Source organism: Panulirus ornatus, chromosome 6 (assembly GCF_036320965.1).
Source record: "Panulirus ornatus isolate Po-2019 chromosome 6, ASM3632096v1, whole genome shotgun sequence".
Classification (NCBI taxonomy): domain Eukaryota; kingdom Metazoa; phylum Arthropoda; class Malacostraca; order Decapoda; family Palinuridae; genus Panulirus; species Panulirus ornatus.
The window spans coordinates 25,242,439-25,267,755 of NC_092229.1; the positions used below are offsets into that span (position 1 = coordinate 25,242,439).

At 44.7% G+C, this 25,317-nt stretch overlaps 1 long non-coding RNA gene across 1 annotated transcript in view; it reads right to left on the reverse strand.

The window, feature by feature from the left end:
• Positions 1-1,478: 1,478 nt before the first annotated feature.
• The window catches only part of LOC139748943 (uncharacterized), a 352,276-nt gene continuing 328,437 nt past the window's right edge, over positions 1,479-25,317 (reverse strand). The window contains exon 4 of the long non-coding RNA XR_011712846.1: positions 1,479-1,573. This is a non-coding gene — a long non-coding RNA (uncharacterized lncRNA). The remainder of the gene's footprint in view (positions 1,574-25,317) is intronic.

A 25,317-nucleotide genomic window follows, 5' to 3' on the forward strand; every position in this document is an offset into this window, starting at 1 on the left:
ACATATGTGGTAGTCGATACAGTTCCCACACCACGAAGAGGGAAGTTGAAACACTTTCCACGCCACACGCAGTAACCACCATAGCACGAACGAATTATACATGCCCTAACCATAGCCATCTCGGAAGTAAAGAGGAACACGGTACGAGACAAAGAATGAAGGGAATAACGAGAGGTCATTAGGTGTTCCTAGACCCGACTCTTAAAGGTGGAGTGTTATACCAGGAGGGGAAAACAAAAGAATAAGAGAGAATGCCACAGCCTTTGCTGTTTCAGGAGGCAAGAGGTATTATAACGGACAATCCTCGTGTAGCTTGGCCTCGGTAGAGAAACTATCGGAAGCAGAATCGACTCACGTGCCATGGGTCATGGCAAGCAGTTCGTGAGAGCAGTAGCTACAAAAGAGAGAGAGAAGAGAGAGAGAGAGAGAGAGAGAGAGAGAGAGAGAGAGAGAGAGAGAGAGAGAGAGAGAGAGAGAGAGAGAGAGAGAGAGAGAGAGAGAGAGAGATAGAGCAGCATCACGGTCGACAGTGAAAGGTCTTCGATTCTCCTGTGGAAAGAGAGGGAAGGGAGATTCACCCCAAATATGAGAACAATACTCAATACCAACATAATCTAGACCCCTGTAGGTATGGGATGGCGGCTCACAAGAAAAATGATTACGGCACATATACAACACTGTGAAGCGTCCAGGATAGGGTTATAACCAACATGTTTATCTTGTTACAGGAATGGTTGTAGAGTTCCGAAAATTGACGATGGGGAAATGAATGATATTCAGAAACACACTGCATTCATTATTTGCCCCAATGAATCTAACCCTATTCGAAGAAGCATTATGGGTCGAAATTAAGAGAGATGAAAAAATTCAGTATGAGAAAAAGACTGAGGAGATTAGACAAAATGAGACAAAATATGAAAATTAGGTACTGAAAAAAAGTGTCCTGATCTGTGAATTAACTATTACATTGATCACGTCTGAAGAGAAAAGGAAAAGATGAATTACAGAAGTAACTGGAGATGCCACTGATCAAAGGCCAGAGAACTTTACAAGTAGAAAAAAAGAAAAAAAAATGTCAAATCAACACATTTGGCTTCCATGCAGGTGCGCTTTACATGACCAGTTGGGCAACTGTTAACGTTGAATTGCAGTTGTAGGTTTGTTTCCCCGGCTCAGGATCGTCTGCGAATTTCGATATACAACGCAGACCACACCATCAATATCAGTAATATATATGAGAAATGCAAACGGGTCCCACGACTGATCCCTGTGGCACACCACTTGTTACGTTCAACCACTGTGAGGCTGGACCGTTATGGTCTGCCAACCAATTTGCTAACCACAAAAGTACAACCTTATCAACCTTATCTTGTATCTTAGCGTTTTGCTTGTAACTTTTGATGCAGAACCTTGCCAAAAACTTGAGTATCTAAATAAATGACATCAGTTGTATTACTTTCACCATACACACCACAGACCTTAAAACAACACAGAAGCATTGGTGTCTTAGAAAGTCACCAAGAACACATGAAGATATAGGATGGTACTTACAGATGGCACAGCTCCGCCACACCTGGAAAGAGAAAGCACACTGTCAGTGTAATGTCTATCTGAAGAAACTATGGGTATGGGTGCGAAATTTAAAAAAGAAAAAAAAGAGACAACATCGCTACAAACTACATATGTAAAGATGTATTGTTACGTACATATTGTAAAAAGAAACATGTCCGCCTGTATATTCCTGTGCATTTATACACATAATATCAACGTATTGTCATAAGCGCTCATACCTACATTTTTAAGGACAACAATATATATAAATCAGAACATAAAGGGTGGACAGTAACCCTGCGGCACGCCTGACTAGGCAGAGAAGAAGGGTTTGGTCCAGCTTTGAAGACGAGCGTTCAGCAAGTATATACCTGTACATATCTATAATGACAACCATATATATAATAATAGCAAGTGAATATCAAGATAAAGACACACTGTCTCCTCTAAGATAGTGTCCCTCAGCAACCATCTGTCCGTGGGCTGTAACTGACAGATGGACTATCTATACTCATGCTGAGCCTATAAGGTATACACCTCGAGATATACCAGCTATATAATACAGGTCGTGAATGCTATGTCGTCATCAACCACTCAGGTAACCGATGATGGAAACATAACCTTTCAGATTTGGTTGATATGCGAGAGTCAGGTCATCCAACCCACGGCAGATAAAACACATATGATATTACACCTCAAACTTCCTGCCACCATGAACCACCTGCCACCATTGAACCATCTACCATCATGAACCACCTGCCATCATGAACCTCCTACCATCATGAACCATCTCCAATCATGAACCGCCTGCCATCATGAACCACCTGCCACCATGAACCACCTGCCATCATGAAACATCTGCCATCATGAACCACCTGCCATCATGAACAACCTGCCATCATGAACCACCTGCCATCATGAACAACCTGCCATCATGAACCGCCTGCCATCATGAACCACCTGCCATCATGAACCTCCTGCCATCATTAACCAACTGCCATCATGAACCTCCTGCCATCATGAACCATCTACCATCATGAACCACCTGCCATCATGAAACACCTGCCACCATGAACCACCTGCCATCATGAACCACCTGCCATCATGAACACCTGCCACCATGAACCACCTGCCATCATGAACTTCCTGCCATCATGAACCGCCTGCCATCATGAACCACCTGCCATCATGAACCAACTGCCCTCATGAACTTCCTGCCATCATGAAACACCTGCCACCATGAACCGCCTGCCATCATGAAGCATCTACCATCATGAACCACCTGCCATCATGAACCACCTGCCATCATGAACCAACTGCCCTCATGAACTTCCTGCCATCATGAACCGCCTGCCATCATGAAGCATCTACCATCATGAACCACCTGCCATCATGAACCACCTGCCATCATGAACCAACTGCCCTCATGAACTTCCTGCCATCATGAACCGCCTGCCATCATGAACCACCTGCCATCATGAACCAACTGCCGTCATGAACTTCCTGCCATCATGAACCGCCTGCCATCATGAACCACCTGCCACCATGAACCACCCGCCATCATGAACAACCTACCATCATGATAAACCTGCCATCATGAACCATCTGCCACCATGATCCACCTGCCATCATGAACCACCTGCCACCATGAACCACCTGCCACCATAACCATCCTGCCACCTTGTGACAACAGTGTAACTTCTGCACCAAAGGCCAACCTGGCCTCTCACCGTGGGGCATAAATCAACAACTCTTAGGCCAGATCATGAGATCCTCAACTCCTGGAAGATTCATGAGCAAGCAAGCAAGCAAGCCACCCTTGCCGTGTGGTCAGCACACACCACAAGGAAGGTCATGTGTGCTTAGATACCCCCATGGTCTCCTGCACAACGCTGCAGACCAGGGATGCTGGCCTCAGGTCCTGACCTCCAGCAGATCATCTCGTCACAGACCATCAGGTCTTCTGTCATCTGCCTCTCCCAGATACTCACATGTATCAAGTCTACCTCAGTCCTTACTCTCTCTATCTCATCTGTTTTATAATCTCTCTATATAGGGAGGAGCGGAGAATCCTATATGCATATCCTCTAGCAACTCACCTCGTCACAGACCATCTGGTCTTCTGTTATCTGGTCTTCCCAGGTACTTCCATCTACTAACATCACTACATCCCAGATGTACTCGTTATGTCTTATCCACTGGGGCTGGGTCCAGCCATGCATCATAAATAGAGACACGCTGATTATATTAACTATTCCCCTTCGTTCTGTTCACACACACACACACACACACACACACACACACACACACACGATTGATTAGCAAGATAACCCTTCACATTTACCTTGCAACGAGAACCACAGCCACAGACGGCAGTCACTCTCTGGGAACACCGATCACAACGGAGTTACCCTTAGGGAACATGGATCACAAAAATATTAGGTATACCGATCAGAAGGAAGCCATCGGAACCATCATACACCCTCCGTGTCAGTAGGGTGTAGACGGCAGCCGTGCAGGGACGTACTACCCTCCTGACGTAGGCGTGTTTCGTGATGGCCAGAACCATCATACACCCTCCGTGTCAGTAGGGTGTAGACGGCAGCCGTGCAGGGACGTACTACCCTCCTGACTTGTGGGTGTTGAGATGACGCCCGGGACCATCACACACCCTCCCTCCTCCGTGTCTGGATGGCCCACCTCAATTCCTCCCAGTAAATCTAAGCTACCAGGCAAGACTTATCATTAACTCGCTCGTACCAACGTCATTCATCTTTCCTCCGCTTTTTTTAATTGTTTCTTTTCTCTCTCTTCTGCCCTTTTTCTCGTTTCTTTTTCATTTCCTTTTCATTGAAACATTTGCGTGGCCCAATTTTGTCTTTAAAAACAACTACCTTAAATATGAATATAAGAGAACGAGTTAGGTGACGCATCTCAAGACAATATTACGGACGATTTGAAGGATTGTTTCACGTCACATAACTATGATCATTCCACTTCACATAACTTTGATAATTCCACCCCACATAACTATGATCATTCCACTTCACATAACTATGATCATTCCACTTCACATAACTTTGATAATTCCACTTCACATAACTTTGATAATTCCACCCCACATAACTATGATCATTCCACTTCACATAACTATGATATTCCACTTCCCATAACTTTGATCATTCGACTTTACATAGCTATGATTTCCACTTCACATAACTTTGATAATTCCACCCCACATAACTATGATCATTCCACTTCACATAACTATGATATTCCACTTCCCATAACTTTGATCATTCGACTTCACATAGCTATGATTTCCACTTCACATAACTATGATCATTCCACTTCATATAACTATGATCATTCCACTTCGCCTAACTATGATATTCCACTTCACATAACTATGATCATTCCACTTCACATAACTTTGATCATTCCACTTCACATAACTATGATCATTCCACTTCACATATTTATGATCATTCCATTTCACATAACTATGATCATTCCATTTCACATAACTATGATCATTCCGCTTTGCCTATGATCATTCCACTTCACATAACTATGATCATTCCGCTTTGCCTAACTATGATCATTCCACTTCACATAACTATGATCACTCCACTTCATATAACTATGATCATTCCACATCACATAACTGTGACCAATCCACTTCACATAACTATGATCATTTCTCTTCACAAAACTGTGATCATTCCACTTCATATAACTGTGATAATTCCGCTTCACATAACTGTGATCATTCCACTTCACATAACTATGATCATTCTACTTCACATAACTATGATCATTCCACTTCAGATAAACTATGATCATTCCGCTTCACATAACTATGGTCGTTCTAGTTCACATAACTGATTAATTCAGTTCACATGATTAAGCTCGTCCAGTTCGTAACAAAGAAAGTTCCATTTCACATAACCAAGTTTCAGTTCACCTAATCATACTCCACTTCACTTATGTAAGATAATTCCATTTTAAATAGGTAAGTTATACAATTGTGATAGTCTGTGTTCACATAACTAAATCAATTCTACTTCACATGAGTAATATAGTTTCAGTTTGTGTTCACATAACTAAATCAATTCTACATCACATGAGTAATATAGTTTCAGTTCACATAAAGTTCAACTATACATAACTAATATAGTTCCAGTTCACATAACTTAGTCACAGCTTGTTAAGATAATTCCAGTTCACATAACAAAGTTACATTTCACGTAACTAAGATAGATCAAAGTCACATAGCTGAGTTGCAGTTAATATAGCTAGAGTAGTGCTAGTTCACGTACCTAAGTTCCAGTTCACATAACTAAGTTCCAGGTCACATAACTATGATCCTGTTCACGTATGCAAGACTGTTTCAGTTCATATGAATAGATAGTTCCAGTTCACATGTAGTTAATTCCAGTTCACATAATCAATATGAATGTAATTCACACTAGTAAGATAGTTCCAGCTCAAGTTATCAACATACATCCACTTGACATAGGTAATATAATTCCAGCTCATGTAATCAAGATAAATCCAGTTCATACTAATAAGACTGTTCCGGTCTAAGTAACCAACGTAGTTCCAGTTCACATAATGAAGAAACGGGAATAAATAAATCATTAATAGTAAAACATCACACATTGTGGGAGAAAATATTTTCTATGATATTTTAATATGCTATCCCTGGGGATAGGGGAGAAAGAATACTTCCCATGTATTCCCTGCGTGTCGTAAAAGGCGGCTAAAAGAGGAGGGAGCGGGGGGTCTGGAAATCCTCCCATCTCGTTTTTAATTTTCCAAAAGAAGGAACAGAGAAGGGGGCCAAGTGAGGATATTCCCTCAAAGGCTCAGTCCTCTGTTCTTAACCCCACCTCGCAAATGTGGAAAATGGCGAATAGTATGAAAATGAAAATTAATATGACTTGTTTATCACATTACCAGTGATATCTTCAGAGCCCAGTCAGGTAAATGGAAGCGGTATAAAGCGTCCAGTCCAAATGACATATTCAAAGCGCAATAAATATATTCTAAACAGCTATCTATCTATCTATCTATCTATCTATCACGTGTGTGGCGCTGTAGCAAATTAACAGACAAGAATTTTTTGTGTTTTTTTATGAAGACTTTCCCAACAGGTTTTAAAAGCGAACTCGCAATTGAAACAATGATACGAGCATACACATACATAAAGACGTATGTGTATCCATGTAAGTAGACACCCCGACCACAGCAACGTATATACAGAGAGAGGGGGGTGCCACACATGTATTGAGAGCGTGTATGGTCATACAGTCAACGCAAGTGCCACACATGTATTGAGGGCCTGTATGGTCATACAGTCAACGCAGGTGCCACACATGTATTGAGGGCCTGTATGGTCCTCAGGTGCCACACATGTATTGAGAGCGTGTATGGTCATACAGTCAACGCAGGTGCCACACATGTATTGAGAGCGTGTATGGTCATACAGTCAACGCAGGTGCCACACATGTATTGAGAGCGTGTATGGTCATGCAGTCAACGCAGGTGCCATACATGTAGTGAGAGCGTGTATGGTCATACAGTCAACGTCATCACTGGAGCAATGGGGGTCATGAGGCTTCGAGTGGTCGTTACATAATACTACCCTGGAGGTAGTTGGACCTGATGCCTTACCTATATGAACAGCCTTTCCTTCACAGGTAGTGAGTTACCGGCAACCACCGCCCGTTACAACGTATACCAAAGGGGATCTTGTAAGGCTGCGCTATAGTCAGTAGCAGGGTAAGGTTGCACTATGGAAAAAGTAGTTCTTTCGGCGCATCGTACTCCAGTATTACAACCTCGCCGAATGATTTCTCATTAAGCGTCTGGGGTAAACCATGGAAAGTTTTGTGGGGTCTGGGTGTGGAAAGGGAGCTGTGGTTTCGATGCATTACACATGACAGCTAGAGACTGAGTGTGAACGAATGTTGCCTTTGTTGTCTTTTCCTAGCGCTACCTCGCGCACATGCGGGGTATATATATATATATATATATATATATATATATATATATATATATATATATATATATATATATATATATATATATATATATATATATATATATATATATATATATATATATATATATGTATAAATAGCGATGCTGTTTTCCTGAGGGGCGGGGAAGCGACAGGAATGTGTACATGTGTACGTAAGTAATGTCTGCATGTGTGTATGTATATGTATGTATATGTTGATATGTATATGTATGTATATGAGCTTATGTGGCCGTTTATGTCCATATATGTGTATATGAGTGGACGGGCCATTCTTGGTCTATTTCCTGACGCGGGAAACAGTGATTATGAATAAAAAAAATATTTTACCACTGCGAGCCCGATGGTCGAAGCCAGGCTAGCGAGAACAGTAAGCAGACAGCGTACCACTGGACCAGTGGTGGGACAAAACTTGCCACTCTGGAGGGTATATCTACAGCTCCAGACTCTCGGGTGCACAGTTGTAAAATTGTTTTGATTGATTTACATGAGAATATAACATGTTTACAGAATGTGTGAGACATACGTAAAGAAACAGCTGGATTTGTATGTGGCATTTAAGGATCTGGTGAAAGTATATGATAGGGATAATAGTGATGCCCTAAGGAAGGTCTTAACATATACGCGGTGTGGGAGGAAAGCTGTTAGAAGCAGTGTTAAGTTTTTACCGAAGGTGTATAAGGCATGTGTACTATTAGGACGAGAGGAGAGTGAATAGTTCCCAGTGATGGTTGGTAAGCCGCAGGGGTGTGTGATGTCACCATGGTTGTTTAATCTGTTTACAGATGGTGTGGTTAGGGAGGCAAATACGACAATCTTGGTGAGAAGGGCAAGTAAGCAGTCTATAGGGAATGAAAGGGCCAGGGAAGTGAGTCAGTTGATGTTTGCTGCTGATACAGAACTGATGGAAAAATCGAGAGAGAAACTGCAGAAGCTGGAGACTATTCTGGATGACTGTTTGAAAGGAAGAGGGTGAGAGTGAATTTGAATAAAGGCAAGATTATTTGGCTTAGTAGGGTTGAGGGACAAGTTAGCTGGGGGTGAGTTTGCATGAAGACCCACGGGAGGAAGTGAGTGGAAATGGCAGCGAATGGAACAATGGAAGTGGTAGTTTCATATGGTGGGGAAGGGGGCGAAGGTTCTAGGAACCTATGAGAATGTGTGAAGAGAAAGATCCTTACTTGGGAAGGCAAAATTGGGTATGTTCGAAGTTATAGTAATTCCGTATGTTTGAAGGTACAGTAATTCCAACATTATTATATGGATGCAAGGCATGGGATATAGATAAGGCCATGCAGAGGAGGGTGGATGTGTTGGAAATGAAATGTTTGAGGACAATATGTGGTGTGAGGTGGTTTGATCGAGTAAGTAATGAAAGAGTGAGGGAGATGTGGAAATAAATATAATGTGGTTGAGAGAACTGAAAAGGGTGTGTTGAATTGATTTGGACATATGAAGAGAATGAGTAAGGAAAGGTTGAAAAAGAGGATATTTGTGTTAGAAGTGGAGGGGATAGGGGGAAAGGGACACCAAACTGGAGTGCAATAGATTTTGAGCGATCGGGGCCTGAACATACAGAAGATTGAAAGGCGTGCACGGGATAGAGTGAATTGGAATGATGTAGTAACAGGGGTCGATGTGCTGTTAATGGACAAAACCAGGGCATGTGAGGTGACCAAGGTAAATCATGGAAAGGTCTGTGGGGCCTGGATGTGGATAAGGGGTCGTGTTCGTGGTTTCGGTACATTGTATAAGGGAGATAGTGAACGGATGTGAGCAGATGCGGCATTTTTTCGTCTGTTCCTGGCGCTACCTCGCTTGCACAGGAATGGCGATCAAGTACAGGAAAAAATTGTAGCATCCTTAAAGGTGACATTGTACTGTAATCACGGACAATACTCTAATTATCAGCTGATTAACCTCATCAAAGAGAATGAAATGGTCAAGATAATGTAATAATTCAAATGTTTAATACTTTCATGGATTATGTATCATATAAGTTTATGAAAAAAGATAAAAATTTATCCTTCTGTTAAGATACAACTCAACCTACATACTTCCTGTGACAGGTAGGTGTAACACGTACTGTTGGGTTCTCTGCCTCTTTGACCACAGAAGTCAGATGGTTACTGGGTTCAGCAACACACACACACACACACACACACACACACACACACACACACACACACACACACACACACACACAGACAGTCCCTCCTATCACAGCCCGTATAAGGCCACCTGCTCTAGTATAACCTTCCAGCTAAAATACTGGTGAAGAAAACACTAGGAACAGAAAAGAGATAAACATAAAGGAATCTCTACCTATCTACTAACATTTTCACATGTCTCCTCTTTTATTTCATTGCAAAATATCTCACCATGAAAAGAATTGCTTGACTCACGAAAGTCATACATCAAAAAGGGTTATAGTGAAAAGTTACCTTTGGCGGGAGTGTATCATTGGGAGTACAGTCTCGTAAAAAGAACTGACTTCAAAGGAGTCTGGTGGAGTGGCTCAGCCTTGGGCTGCAGGAACCTTTAGAAAGGCCTGGGTAACACCAGGACTCTACCATAGAAACTGGTTCTGTGATAATTATGAATAAATACATTACAAATTTATGTATATATATATATATATATATATATATATATATATATATATATATATATATATATATATATATATATATATATACATATATATTACAATTGTATTCCAACTTCCGAAAGATGGAACAGAAGAGGGAGCCAAGTAGATAGTATTCACCCTCCAGTTATCTAGATGAGAAGTTAACATTAGATGATCAATATATTCTTTACAGGGGTCGACGTAATGTTAATGAACTGAACCAGGGCATGTGAAGCGTCCGGGGTAAACCATGGGAAGGCCTGAGGGGCCTGGATATGGATAGGGAACTATGGTTTCGGTGTATTCCACATGACAGCCAGAGAATGAATGTGAGTGAATGAAGCCTTCTATTCGTCTATTCCTGGCGCAGCCCACTGAACTGTTGCAAAATTATATTGGAAGTAAATATAACACTTTACCGACAGACGCGAAATTCCGCGTAGTAGGTGTGTGCAAAACTTAACCGTGTGACGCGTCAGCGAAGATATGTTGTGGTCCGTCACGTTTTCTACAGTTTTCGTTATAGAGGTTAACTCCCTAGTGTGTGCGTCCGTCAGCAAATGGAACTGTCAGCACCAAAAGCCATGCTGTATGGCCGCCAGCCTCGACCATATGACACGCGCTACATTGATAACATTATCTTTATGGATACGATAAAAGAGAGAGAGAGAGAGAGAGAGAGAGAGTCGGTTTGCCGCTCATAAAATCTCCATGTATCGCTGCTGAAAAACTGGGTGGGCGACACCGGAAAAATTCGGTGATCAGCATATTAAAAAATCAGTGTGCCAAATAAAAACTCGGTGGATAGCGAATGAAAAAGTCAGTAAGCCGGACCCCACAAAAATCGTGGTGTTGCGTGGGGTGAATCTCACTGTATCACATTTGGAAAACCGGAGCACAGGCAGGGCGTCTGGCCCAGACGTGGGGGTCGTCTTCGTGTGGTGAAGGGATGGACCTCACTCAAGACTTGTGCACTTCGTCTTATGTGAACTGAGACGCCACGGGCAACAGAATGCCATAATAAAGGTCATCTCAATGACGTTCTCTCTCTCTCTCTCTCTCTCTCTCTCTCTCTCTCTCTCTCTCTCTCTCTCTCTCTCTCTAACTTCCTAAATTCACAGAGTGAGATCTACCGGGAGAATCCTTTCTATTCCTCTGATAATAAACGTGAGGGAATCTTATTCTGTAATCAATGATATCTCGCCATTTCTTTTCTCGGCTGTGGCATTGGGATCTCATCTCCACACTCTTCTATTACCTTTACACCTTCAGTCCCTCCTCTCATATCCACTTATCTGATCGTTCCGTTTTCTGTAATCCCAATCTTTAACGGAGTCGCTCTGGGTTCTGTCCTGACTCTTTTGTTTTCTTTCTCTTCTACATCAATTTCTTTTTCCCATCAAAAAATTACGAAGATCACTCATATGATGATGAATCTGCACTTCTATGACAACGACTCAACTCCGTCTGCGCTTAATCTCCTCCTGATCGACGTAATAAGATAAGAGAGAGCCTGATGAAATTATCGACAACAACACGGGTCTCGTCCCGTTACAACCACCTCCGTCAACTGAGATTTGAACAGGAGCTTCAACCAGGCGCACGTCAGCTAGTTGAACACCAATGCTCTCTAAAATCCAGTTTCTTCCGACTTCCTCTACTCAGACTGTGGTTAAACATGGCAACTGCAGTATGACGAACTCTGATCGTCCTGCGTGGAAATTAAACATCAGAATGCAAAGAAGAAAACCTGTACTAGACAGTGGAGTGCCGTGGCTGCCGGAATACGGTCGGGAGACAGGTACATGTGGCGAGATCAAGAGAGTGTAATCCTACAGGTTGACGACTGAGTTCTGCTTGAATCAAAAATGTCTTAAAATCAGTGTTTACAGAGTTCATGGCCTCCCGTCCTGAAAACTGTAATCCAGACATCACGAATATTTTCAATGCACCGACTATGTAAATATAACCATCGGTGTCACACTGTCCTGTAAATTTTGTATTTGATGTAGCCTCAACTTCCTTTTGAAGTTGTGTACATTGCATACCTAATGTGATATGTTTCCACTCTCCCCCATTATAAAGCATCATACCAATCCCTATAATACTAATCCTCTCCTTCTGTCGGACGAAGACCCTTCGAGCCCCTGAGCGCACTCGTGCACGCCCCTCACCCTCCTGACGTCGATATGTTGTTCCCTCTGTACCGTCTATACAGGCCACGCCTTACCCCTGCACATGCACCCATCACCCATGTCATCACTAATGTGTTCTGTCATAGTAGAACTAGACAGATAAAGATCTTGAAACCAAAATAAAGTAAAACTAAATTACACCACAGCGCACAGATCCTGAAGGCGTGACGACGCCTCGTGAGCTGGAAACTGGTGCAAAGTTTCCGCGAACCTGACCCATGTGTTGATTATCACATCATGCTTCACCCACGTCTCATAACATGTCAACCTTGTAGCATTGCTTCCATCAACACCTCAGAACATCGTACTACTGTCTGGTCTACTACTTCGGTCCATCTGTGGATCAACAACCTCGGTGTGTTCCTTCCTCAGTTCGACGCAAGATATTTACTTCAATACGTCAACCTTGCTCTTGAGGGAGGGGAAGGAGGGTTGATGTCACGGGTCCCTGCATCGAACTTCCTTTGTAGATGATAGGCGCTGCCTCGAACACCCTCTGTGCATGACGGGTACTGCATCAGACACCCTCTGTGCAGGATGGGTCCCTGCACGAGACACTCTCTCTGCATCATGGATCTCTGTATCTGACACTCTCAGTGCATCATGGAACCCTGCTATTGGACTCTCTGCATCTATGCTCGGGGGCTACAAGCGTGCATTGCAGGTTGTGAATGCAGACAACAAGCAGAGGATTGAAAGGTCTTATGGCAGTAAAGGTTCACGTGATGGGGCTCCACGAGTGTAAAACTTTCTGCCCATACACTAGGTAAGGGTAATTACGAAGAGAGTTATAACTATGACTCTCGTCTTGTCTTGTCACAGATGACCCCTTATAAAGGTTATATCAGTTACTACATGTTACGGATGACCCCTTTATAAAGGTTATATCGGTTACTACATGTTACGGATGGCCCCTTATAAACGTTATATCGGTTACTACACGTAACACATGTACATATAAAAGGTTATTTCTGTCACAATTTCACAATGGACTCCTTATACAAGTCATTGTTAACAACTATGACAGAGGGACCACTGTAAAGGTTAACGTCCTCACTACGTTATACATGACCCTTTACAAAGGGTATTTTTGTCACTACGTCGTAGACGACCCTTTATAAAGGATATCTCACTACCCGTCCGCAGGTGACCCTTTATAAGGCTCAACTCAGCCACTACCTCTTCTACCACCTGCTGTCCTCTTACCACCACCAGAAGTGTAAGTCGTCTCCCATCCTATCACTAATAATTCAGTAACAATGTTTAATCATTCATGATAATAATTCATTATCATCCCATAGTCATAAATCACTACGTAACTATCAAAGTTATCAGAGACGCTGCTATGGCCGCTGTCTCACCACAAGTGGTATCTTATCTCTAGGCTGAGATAACAATCGTTATTAAGGCAACATGGATCACCTGCCAAGACAGGACACAGCTAGGCAGGAAGGTGTGAGACCAGCACATCTGTCTTAAGGCAGAGAAGAGAAAAGAGGTATTCAGAAACCTGTTACCCATGTCAAGAACGAGCTACCTGATGCAAAGTGCAAGATATGGCAAAACCTGCCATAGACGTCCATAGATCTGTGTTCGTGCCCACTTCTCTTCTGCTTTATCAATTCTTCCTCCTTCCTACCTACTCCTCGAGACCACCTCAAGGCTGTATCTCACCCTTATAAAGGTGGAAAAGAAGCATGAAACGGGCAGGACACGTACAGCGCGCGCTCCACAACGCGGGCTCTGGCGTACAACAGACTCCGGCTCGTACGCTTCCCATTACCAGCGACCAAACCTATTGAGGTACGTGATATGGTGGCATATATTTACCTGGATAACATGTCACACCGTTCCTTTGGTACACTACTTCCCACCCCACACCTCCAAGTACCTGTTGTATAAAGGGAACATGTTTCAGGGGGTTGTTGTGCACGACGCAAATACAACGTATCTATGCTAACAACAGGTTCACAACACGCAAAGTGTCAGTGGAACATGGTCGACCCATTCTATCAGACGAATTGGGTAAATCGGAATCTTGTGACGTAATGCCCTGGCCAGGCTCCAGCAGTGACGTAATGGCCTGGGCCAAGCTTTAGTAATGACCTAATGCCCTAGGCCAGGTTCCAGCAGTGACGTAATGCCCTGGGCCAGGCTCCAGCAGTGACGTAATGCCCTGGGCCAGGCTCCAGCAGTGACGTAATGCCCTGGGCCAATCTTTAGTAATGACCTAATGCCCTGGGCAAGGCTCCAGTAGTGACGTAATGCCCCGGGCCAGGTTCCTGTAGTGACGTATTTCCCTGAGCCAGGCTCCAAAAATGACGTAATATGCAGGCTTCAGCAGTGACGTAACAGTCTCACCCAGACTCCAGCAGTGACGCCAGAGGTGAGCTTCCCCTGGCTCAGGGTAGGGCACCCCAGGGTGAGTGTGTTTGGGTGGTAAGCCACACCCTCAACACCTAGTCATTGTACTAGTCTTCATGATGACTGATTTCCTACCCCGTGTGTTGTCTCCCACCCCGTGTGGCGTCTCCCATCCCAAACAGAGCAGGCTTACGACACAGAGAAGAGATAGCAACGAAGCCAACCTTACAATGTTCACCTTACTGCTGGACACTGAGGAAGGATCTCTAGATAGCTCTACCTCTCTCGAACTTCAACCCAGGACCCAAGACACTCCATGTGCTTGCAAACAGGAATTAAGATATACAGAACGTTTCACATTTCAGACGACTGTGTTTGAAGAACGCACATCCCTTCCTCCGTTCTCAGCCGCTCGACTGGTGTGGGATGGTAACATAATCTCGAGTCTTTAGGTTGTGGAAAAGTAACATGTTCCTGAAAAAGAGAGAGAGAGAGAGAGAGAGAGAGAGAGAGAGAGAGAGAGAGAGAGAGAGAGAGAGAGAGAGAGAGAGAGAGAGAGAGAGAGAGAGAGAGAGCACAGACTTTGTGTTCACGCAAGAAAGGATTATAAATCCCGACGCAGCAGAGAATGCCATGTGGTACAGAATCTTCTATATCGCACTACAACACAAAGAACTCGGCCCACTGGACAATGGTAACATGAGGGACCGCCCCACTAGATATATATATACTAGGTGCATTATGGCGTATGATGTAGTGGAGGAGTGTTGGGAAGAACGGGTCCTGCTTCCGAGCCACAGAGGCCAGCTAAGCACCTCCAGCACATGGCTCTAACAGCCCCCGTCCACCAGTGCCACAGAGCCAAACGACCCGGCACTGCCTCACCACCAGAGATCTCTTAACAGCCCCTGGCCACTACCACCACTGAGCAAAACGACCCAACACCGCTCTGCCACCAGAGAGGGCTCGAACCCCCACCACTACCACTGGGGAACCTCCAGCAGCTCCTTCTTCCCCACCTCCAACCACCACCACTGACCTAGAGAACCCAGCAGAGCTCCAAAGCGAGGGAGCCCTTCCAGCCCAGAGCCCGCCACCACCACCAGTAGAGAATGAGATTCATTCAACTGATTCAAAAGGTGTTCTGGAAGCATCATCATCCGCCCATTACTACGGGAGGGTTGTGTTCCTCCTGCCTGCCACTGCTCGGTGGCGACATGCTTACGTCAGCGACTGTGCGGGTTGCCCCTTCGTTACTACATCTTCTACAGTGGCTTCTCGACCTTAATCAGATCTGGTTTGCAGTCTTACATCCGGTGCTGGAGTCGCATGACTTACCGTTGCGGTAATTTCCAACAACTTCGCTTCCTACTCGTTGCAGGTATTCCAGACGGGAAATCAACTCCAACGCCGACATATATCCCACTGTTCATGTGTTCCCTTGCCTAGTACAAGCTTCCCCAGATGTAGAGGAAGGTGTCCGATGCCTCTCTATGACCAGTGCCCCCTGCTGTTCTTCATACATAATATCATGCCGTCCATTACGCAGGTTGTGCGGCCACTGGATGTGGACGGGTGTGTGCATACCTCAGTGTGCTGGGGGAAGGTGTGGCAGTGGGAAGTGGTGCGGCAGGAAACAGTGACACCCAATGATCTTACGAGGTTGTCACGCCAAGCAAACCAGGCTCCCCTCCTCCAGCGCCCCACAACCTCCCCGGCAAGTTTATGAAGCATGCAAGTGGTATGTATCTCGTGAGGGACCGGCCAGACCTGTTACTACGGGAGGGGGCCGCCCTTCCTCCGGCCCGCATTACAAGCCCTCATCATGACCCATCTTTTTAGCATCCTTGCGTTGTGCAGGAAATTCATTTTCCGTCTCCTTCCCGATCTCATATGCGCGGGGGACAAATGACCTGAAGAAGGAAGGTGGCACACGAGAGAGCATTATGAGGACCAAGTGGAACGTATGAGAATCTGCGGAGATTTGAGACAAGGCATGTGACGTAATATACTTTAACAGGCCAATTACACGAGCTGAGTGGGGCACTTAGCCAGACGAGCCTGTTCACTTTAAGACCTATATCGTCCTCACGGTTCCTCGAGAGGAGGTTTCAGGACCATGGGGTGAGATGAAGGATAAGAACAGCATCCTTAGAAATCCTTAAACCGGTAAGGATTTTCCTTTTGCGTGAAGGAATGTCCGTGTGATGACGTAGCGGGATCTTGGTCCACTGCAGGAGTTGTCCTGAGGGAGGCGCAGACGGCATCACCATGTCTGTCCGATACTTGGTGTGAACCTTGAAGCCATACTATTACATACGACACCACCACCCTCACCCACACCCACACTATCAGCCTCCTCCTGCCCACAACCCACACTATCACACTTCTTCCGGCCCACAACCCACACTATCTGCCTTCCCAGCACATTTCCCACACTTTCACCCTTTACCCTGACCACAACCCACACGATCAGGATCAAGCTGACCACAACCCACACGATCAGGATCAAGCTGACCACAACCCACACTATCGGCCTTGAACCTGCTAAGAACCCATACTAGCAGCCTTCAACCTTCCTGCAAGCCACATCTGAACACGCTGCTAGTCCCTATACACAGTGGTAATTCCCCACAGAGCCAAGCCTCACAGGCTCTTATCTAAACAGCAACAGTTAAAACCCTTATTTCCTTTATTTCCTCGGATGTCAACAGCCCTCCATGCTGTCGGCTTCCTTCAACCGTCAACCCGACACATTCAACCTTCACATACAGTCTACCCCCCACACAAAGGCAAGCACCACACACACACACAGTCAACCCTTATACAGTCAATCCCTAGACAGTCAACCTCCACATACAGTCCACACCTCCACACATACAGTCATCCCCCATTCAACCTCCACACACACATACAGTCAACCTCCTTCTACACACATACAGTCCACCCCTGGACCGTGTCACTCCCCAGAAGGTAGAGAGCTGCTCCCTCACATGCTGCCAGCCAGCTCCACCCCTGCCCTGGGTACGGCTCATTAAGCGTCAACACACTCAAGCGTCAAATGACCCCCACGACAATTTACATACTGGTGGCCATTGTATCATCGTCAAAGGGGAGTCAGGCCCAGTAATTATCTAAGACTGACGACTGTTAAATATCATTAGCATCTCGTGTCTACAAGTACTTAATGAGTTCTGGCCATGGTAAAGTGAAGAGGTCTTAACAAGCTGTCAGGCTGTCTAAACACTATATAAACATCCACCTGACACACTATTCATTCCTCGTGTCTAATTCTTTATACGTATAATCTATATCTCAATGACTAAGACCTTCTTCTCCACGCAACCCTACTATGAATATTCATTTGGGAACGTAATTTCTACCGAGCACGAGTGTAAGGCCGTTCTCATACCTCGTTCTTCAGGGACTACTGTGTGACAGCTCTGTATAGGTTAGGTTGGTTGGTTGGCCTTTGGCTCTATCTACTGCCAGGGTTATCATAAAGACCGTCAACCTTAAGCTATCAGATCCACCAACCAAAAAAAAAAAAAAGAATCTCTAACACTTCTTCAGGTGTTAAGGATAGTTCGAAGATTACATACACTCTTTGTGCATGTGGTCCATGATTATATTTCTGTGTATAACATGACCTGATGAAGTAACCATAAATGTTTCCATAAGAATATATATATATATATATATATATATATATATATATATATATATATATATATATATATATATATATATATATATATTCTTTCTTTCTTTCATACTATTCGCCATTTCCCGCATTAGCGAGGTAGCGTTAAGAACAGTGGGCTGGGCCTTTCAGGGAATATCCTCACCTGGCCCCCTTCTCTGTTCCTTCTTTTGGAAAATTAAAAAATATATATATATATATATATATATATATATATATATATATATATATATATATATATATATATATATATATATCATTCCTGAGGAAGAGGTGAAAGAATTCTACCTCCGTATTCCCTGCGTGTCTTTCAAGGCGACTAAAAGGGGAGGGAGCGGGGGGCTGGAAATCCTCCCCTCCAGTTTTTACTTTTGCAAAAGGAGGAACAGTGAAGGGGGCCAAGTAAGGATATTCCCTCTAAGGCTCAGTCCTCTGTTCTTGACGCTACCTCGCTAACGCAGTAAATGGCGAACATGCATGAAAATCAAAATCTCCACAAGAGCAACATCCCTGAACTTGGACTATCATAATCCAGTATTTCTTGCCTCGACAACAAGGGTAATGTTAACCTGTGGGTCAAACTCGCGTAATCAAATCGTCAGTTTCTTACTGAGTTATATATAAACGCCATTTCCAGCGAGCAGCATAGGAAAATATATTACACGTCTGATGCAGATGGTTGCTACACTGAGGAACATAATAATCCCTGGAAGGTTTTACCAATACACACATTACTCCAATTTAAAGGAAAATCGCTCCCACGTAAAAATTAAAAGGGGCGAAAATAGAATGGATTCGGAGGCAAGGCTTACCGTTTTCTTTCTCTCTGCATCATTCACAACACGTTGGGTTTTGATGATATTTGTGTCAGATCAAATAACATCTTCAGACCTGCGGGAGTCTGTGCTCAGTGCAGACACTTGTAATGCCGATATACCGATATACCAGGCATCTTATCCCCTATGGCTGCGCTCTGAACACAGCAATGCCCAAACGTAGGCCAATGAAACGTTCATGTGACGTCATGTGTTTACGTGGGAGGAGACACTGTGCGTCTGTGTGAGTGAAAGCTAGCCGGCTGCCCACGTGTGGGTGAGGCAGAGAGATAAGGACAGACACCCGGGGATTAAGGAGTGATACTTGACGGCTACTGCAGAGCTGGTTCTCATACTCAGGCAGCTGGTGCAGATCATATATATATAGAGAGAGAGATATACAGATAGATAGATAGATAGATAGAGAGAGAGAGAGAGAGAGAGAGAGAGAGAGAGAGAGAGAGAGAGAGAGAGAGAGAGAGAGAGAGAGAGAGAGAGAGAGAGAGAGAGAGAGAGACCACAAGCGGATCCTTGCTTCCTGCCTCAACCTGGGGATCGACGACTCCACCTCAACACCCCAGAAACACCGACGTTTACCCCAGGGAATGATGCTTCCACCTCCGCACCCCAGGGTCGTGTAGCCGCAAGGGAGATTACACCCCAAGTGTCGTGCTGCCACAGGGGAGGCTACACTACCGGGGTGATGCTGCCTGAGGGGTGGCAGTTGGCTAAACCATCAGGGTCGTGATACCAACTGGGGAGGTTAAACCCCAGAGGGTCGTGCTGCCACGGGGGAGGCTACACCTCGGAAGGTCGTGCTGCCACAGGTGGACGACCCCCAGGGCTTCCCCACCACCCTAGGGGAAGGCAAGCCATGACGGCTGGACTGTCTTGAAGAATGTTAGGGCATCTTCAGGATGGTGTGGGTGTGTGTGTGTGTGTGTGTGGTGTGTGTGTGTGTGTGTGTGTGACGAGAGATCTTAAACGTCTGCTGATTCCACTTACACATGAGGGACACCAGACGCTCACCGTGAGAGAGCGTCTGTCGTGCCAGGTGAACACATGTGACGGTGCCACACCCGTGATGGTGTCCCCCGGCAAGCAGCCAGGTACACACCCACCACAGCAGTGATCACACGACACAGTGTCATCATCACACACCACTGAGGGATACAGAGCTCCTCCACTCCGTGATGCGGTCGCAGTGGAGGATCATATATCATGACGTTACCCCTGTGCACGTTTGAAAACCCGGACCCTTTTGATGATGTAACTATCATTCTCCATTCCTTCCTCCACATACGAGTTAAACCTTCCTTATTGCTAGTTAGCTTTGAAAACGGGACCCTGGTAGATTCTCTGTAGAAACAGTGGGGACCACAACCCCCCCAGAGAAGACGTACAGTGATTCAGTGGGCACTCAACACACAGTACAGAAACCTGTCGTTTCCTAACGATGGTTGGCTGGCTGTCTGACCTTTAGGTACTGTCAATCCACCAGGGTCATTAAGGCCGTCAACGTCAATCTCCATCCACCATCTGATAAGCCTCTAACACCTCCTCCAGGGGCATGAGGACCGATGTGTGAACACTTACACTCTCACTATGTATGTGGCCAGTGACGACACCCACTTAACCCATGACGACCATACACGCTGTGTTGCTCTATAAAGACCTGAAGACACTACGCACTAACAACAAATACACACGACTGAGAAGATGAGTTCTTCTCCGTTCATTTATGACAATACAACACCCACTTCGTACATTACGAAAACATCAAAATATCAGAAGTTAAACAGTAAGTCTCTTGTATATAGATATCTACTCTACCATCAACACAAAAACAAACAATCAAATTTTTTCCCCCAAACAAATCCCGTCCAGGGTGACCTGTTGGTTGGGTGCCCCCCCCCCCCCCCCTGGAGGGACCAGCCACCCAGCCTGGGTTGCCAGTGATAACGGCATCAGCGCAAGATACGTTATCAGGTCACGAAACCTGATATCATAAGAGGCGATCGATCCAGCAATCCATGGACGGGGTGGGTGTGCATGTGTGTGGTAAAGTGCACATGGCAGCCTCCCTGTGCATGACAAGTGGTAGCTTAAGGTGGGTGGATGTGCATGGAAATGTTACATTGTTATAAGGTCGTGGGGTCACGCGGGGTCAGTGGGTCACGTGCAGACTTTCTGACTGACTGTCCTTGGCAGGTCAACACCTGAACTTTGAACCCATTGATTCCCAATGGTATTAAAGACAACAGAAACACGACACGAGAACGCTGCCTTCCATCCACACTACCTGGGGTGCCTCCCCATGCACGGTCTCGGACCATCTACACCAGCTGCCGGACTGACCGTGTCTGGTCTAGGACCATCTACACCAGCCACCGCACTGACCGTGTCTGGTCTCGGACCATCTACACCAGCCACCGGACTGACCGTGTCTGGTCCCGGACCATCTACACCAGCCACCGGACTGACCGTGTCTGGTCCCGGACCATCTACACCAGCCACCGCACTGACCGTATCTGGTCTCGGACCATCTACACCAGCTACCGGACTGACCGTGTCTGGTCTCGGACCATCTACTCCAGCTGCCGGACTGACCGTATCTGGTCTCGGACCACCTACACCACCTACCGGACTGACCGTGTCTGGTCTCGGACCATCTACACCAACCACCGCACTGACCGTGTCTGGTCTCGGACCACCTACACCAGCTACCGGACTGACCGTGTCTGGTCTCGGACCATCTACACCAGCTACCGGACTGACCGGACTGCCACGGAGAGTTCCACTACTGACAACATGATCAGTGATTCATCTCTAAACCAATTAGACTAGTTTACATACAAACAGCAAGATACATCATGAATACACTGGACCCACCTACAGATGGTCTGGTCTGAAATAAAGTCAGTAATACTCACTTTATTGGCTTTTGTAAAAATCTAATAAAGAAAAAATTAAAGAAAAAATTCCTCGTCTATAGTGTCTTGTTTTCATGTTTATTGCGGTCATTATATAAGATCTAATTAACTGGCTGTGAAATAAGTTCGAATGTTGGAAATGCCAGTACACTCAAAGTCCATCCCCAGCTGTTCATCCTACCCTCGGGCATGTTCGATAAAAATGATAAACGGGTTCGTTACGTACACAGGATTATATATATATATATATATATATATATATATATATATATATATATATATATATATATATATATATATATATATATATATATATATATATATAATCAGGGCATGTGAAGCGTCTGGGGTAAACCATGGAAAGCTGTGTAGGTATGTATATTTGCGGATCCCGGCTCTCCCTCACTATATACCTTAACCTAACATTACTTTCAATAAAGTATAATTATACATATATATATATATATATATATATATATATATATATATATATATATATATATATATATATATATATATATATATATATATATACAAAATTTATGCATAATTACCCCAGGACTAAAAGATCTTTGGTGTTACCTAAGATCCTTCTAAAGGTTCCTGCAGGCCAAGGTTAGGTTACCTCCAGTAACAGAGACATGGATACTCCTCTGAAGTGAGGAGATATTTGAGGAGCCTGCTGATCCCAGGGATACAGCCTCGACAAAAGTGACTTTTCACTCGCGGTATTACCTCGTGCAGGCGAGGCCCGGTTATAACTCTATATACATGTTTACATATGACATGCAAGTCATCATTCTAAGGTCCATTTTCATGTATGAATGAGGAATATGATCACACAAAAAAACAAGTCTGCAGGACCCATTCCCCCAAACACTGAGGCTTATCACAGAAAGTTACAAGAAAGTGTAAGATTAGAAACACCAAGATAAGTGAGGATCATAATGTTACATCTGTATCAGAAATGACAGATAAGGACAGGCTGAGGTGGTATGGTCATGTACACAGAAGGGAAGGCACGAGATGTTGCTAAGACGTATTGAACTGGACCCCTGACGGTACACGTCCAGCAGGACGACCCACATACACTCTACAGTGTTCTGCTCGACCTAAGTAAAGTAACCTGACCTCGTGAAGGAGCGACGAGGCTGCCGGAGGCGCGAACCAACGCTTGTCATACTGGAATTTACCTGATGATTTCTGCCTGACTTTATATACTGAGTCATGGAATCTGTTTACCTGGGACTCCAACTGGTAATGCTACGGTGTCTGACGTAACTGGTGATGGTCTTTGATTCCTGACCATACGGTCTGTCCGAGGACCATATGACCTGACTACCTGGCCTCTGCCGGGTCTACATGACCTGACCATCTCAAATGTCCCGGTTACCTGGAGTCCAGCGAGCCAGCCGGTACCAGAGTGGGAGCCCAGCTAGCCAGCCGGTACCAGAGAGTGAGCCCAGCTAGTCAGCCGGCACCAGAGCGGGAGCCCAGCTAGCCAGCCGGCACCAGAGCGGGAGCCCAGCTAGCCAGCCGGCACCAGAGCGGGAGCCCAGCTAGCCAGCCGGCACCGGAGCGGGAGTCCATCTAGCCAGCAAGCACCAGAGCGGGAGCCCAGCTAGCCAGCCGGCACCAGACCGGGAGCCCAGCTAGCCAGCCGGCACCAGACCGGGAGCCCAGCTAGCCAGCCGGCACCAGAGCGGGAGCCCAGCTCGCCAGCAGGCATTAGTACATTACCAAAATACTATAATAACATTTTATAGCCCTCATAAACTGGCTATAGTATATAAGGCAGCTAATATCATGAACAAATTACATAAATAATAGGCAATAAACTAGTGAGCCGTCAATACAATAATAACAAGATATAATCAGCGTAATTCCTCAGGACGTACAATAACTATTTTCCATTCTGTTGCGTTCATTTTCTGATGTCTACAAGAACGAGACAATGAAATATCCTGCTCAGTATCAAGACTAAAAATCTGGTTTTCCATTTATGAATGTTTACTTAATGTCATCATTCACAAATGAGTTATAAAAATGTATGTGTATGTTTACATACTATCATCATTCACAAGTGTATGTCTGCACGTTATCATCATTCACAACGGACAGTTATGAAAAAAAGTTTGTGTATGTTCATAAATCATTCACAAGTGACAGGCCTTCCGCAAACCCAGACAGATTGCACACTTAAACATCTCCCAGAAACACTGGCATTCCCCTCCCTCACCACCCCAACCATAACTAGATTAAACAGCCATGGTGACATCACACATCCCTGCCACAAAACACGTTCACCTGGAGCCACTTCCCTCTTACTTGCTCGTACATATGTCTTACATGCTTGATAAAAATACAATCTCCAAATGCTTCTTTCTATTAGCGCTCCTCCTACGCCATATATCTTTATTCAGCCTATCATATGTTTGCTCCGGATCCATAGATGCCACGTACAGACCCGTCTGTTCCTATAAGTATTCTCAATCAAATTCTTCACAGCAAACTCCTGATCCACACATCCTCTACCACGTCTGAAAACCACACTGCACTTCCCCAGTCTGATGCTCCGTGCATGTCTTCACCTTCTCAATCATCACCCTCCCACCCAACTTGACAGGTTCATATATATATATATATATATATATATATATATATATATATATATATATATATATACACTCACAAACGTAGTGCAATTAAGTGGACATTTCATAGTACAATAGCGCCCTTCTACGACTGGGGACGTAAATGGCAGGGTTCGAATCCTTGTTACTGGAGGGCATTATGTGACATGTAAGATCGTAATATAAACGAGTTTTTACAGTAATTAACTGTCTTAATAATTATCCGAATACTGAAAACGATTACTTGAATAATCACTTAACAGCTGGTGTTACACAATCATCTAAAGTAATACAGCTATCTCTCACATGGACACAGTTATCACATAACTTACTGCAATCATCTGAATCTTATCACAATCGACTGAATTATCACGATTATCATCACGAATTATCACGATTATCATCACGAATTATCACGATTATCATCACGAATTATCACGATTAT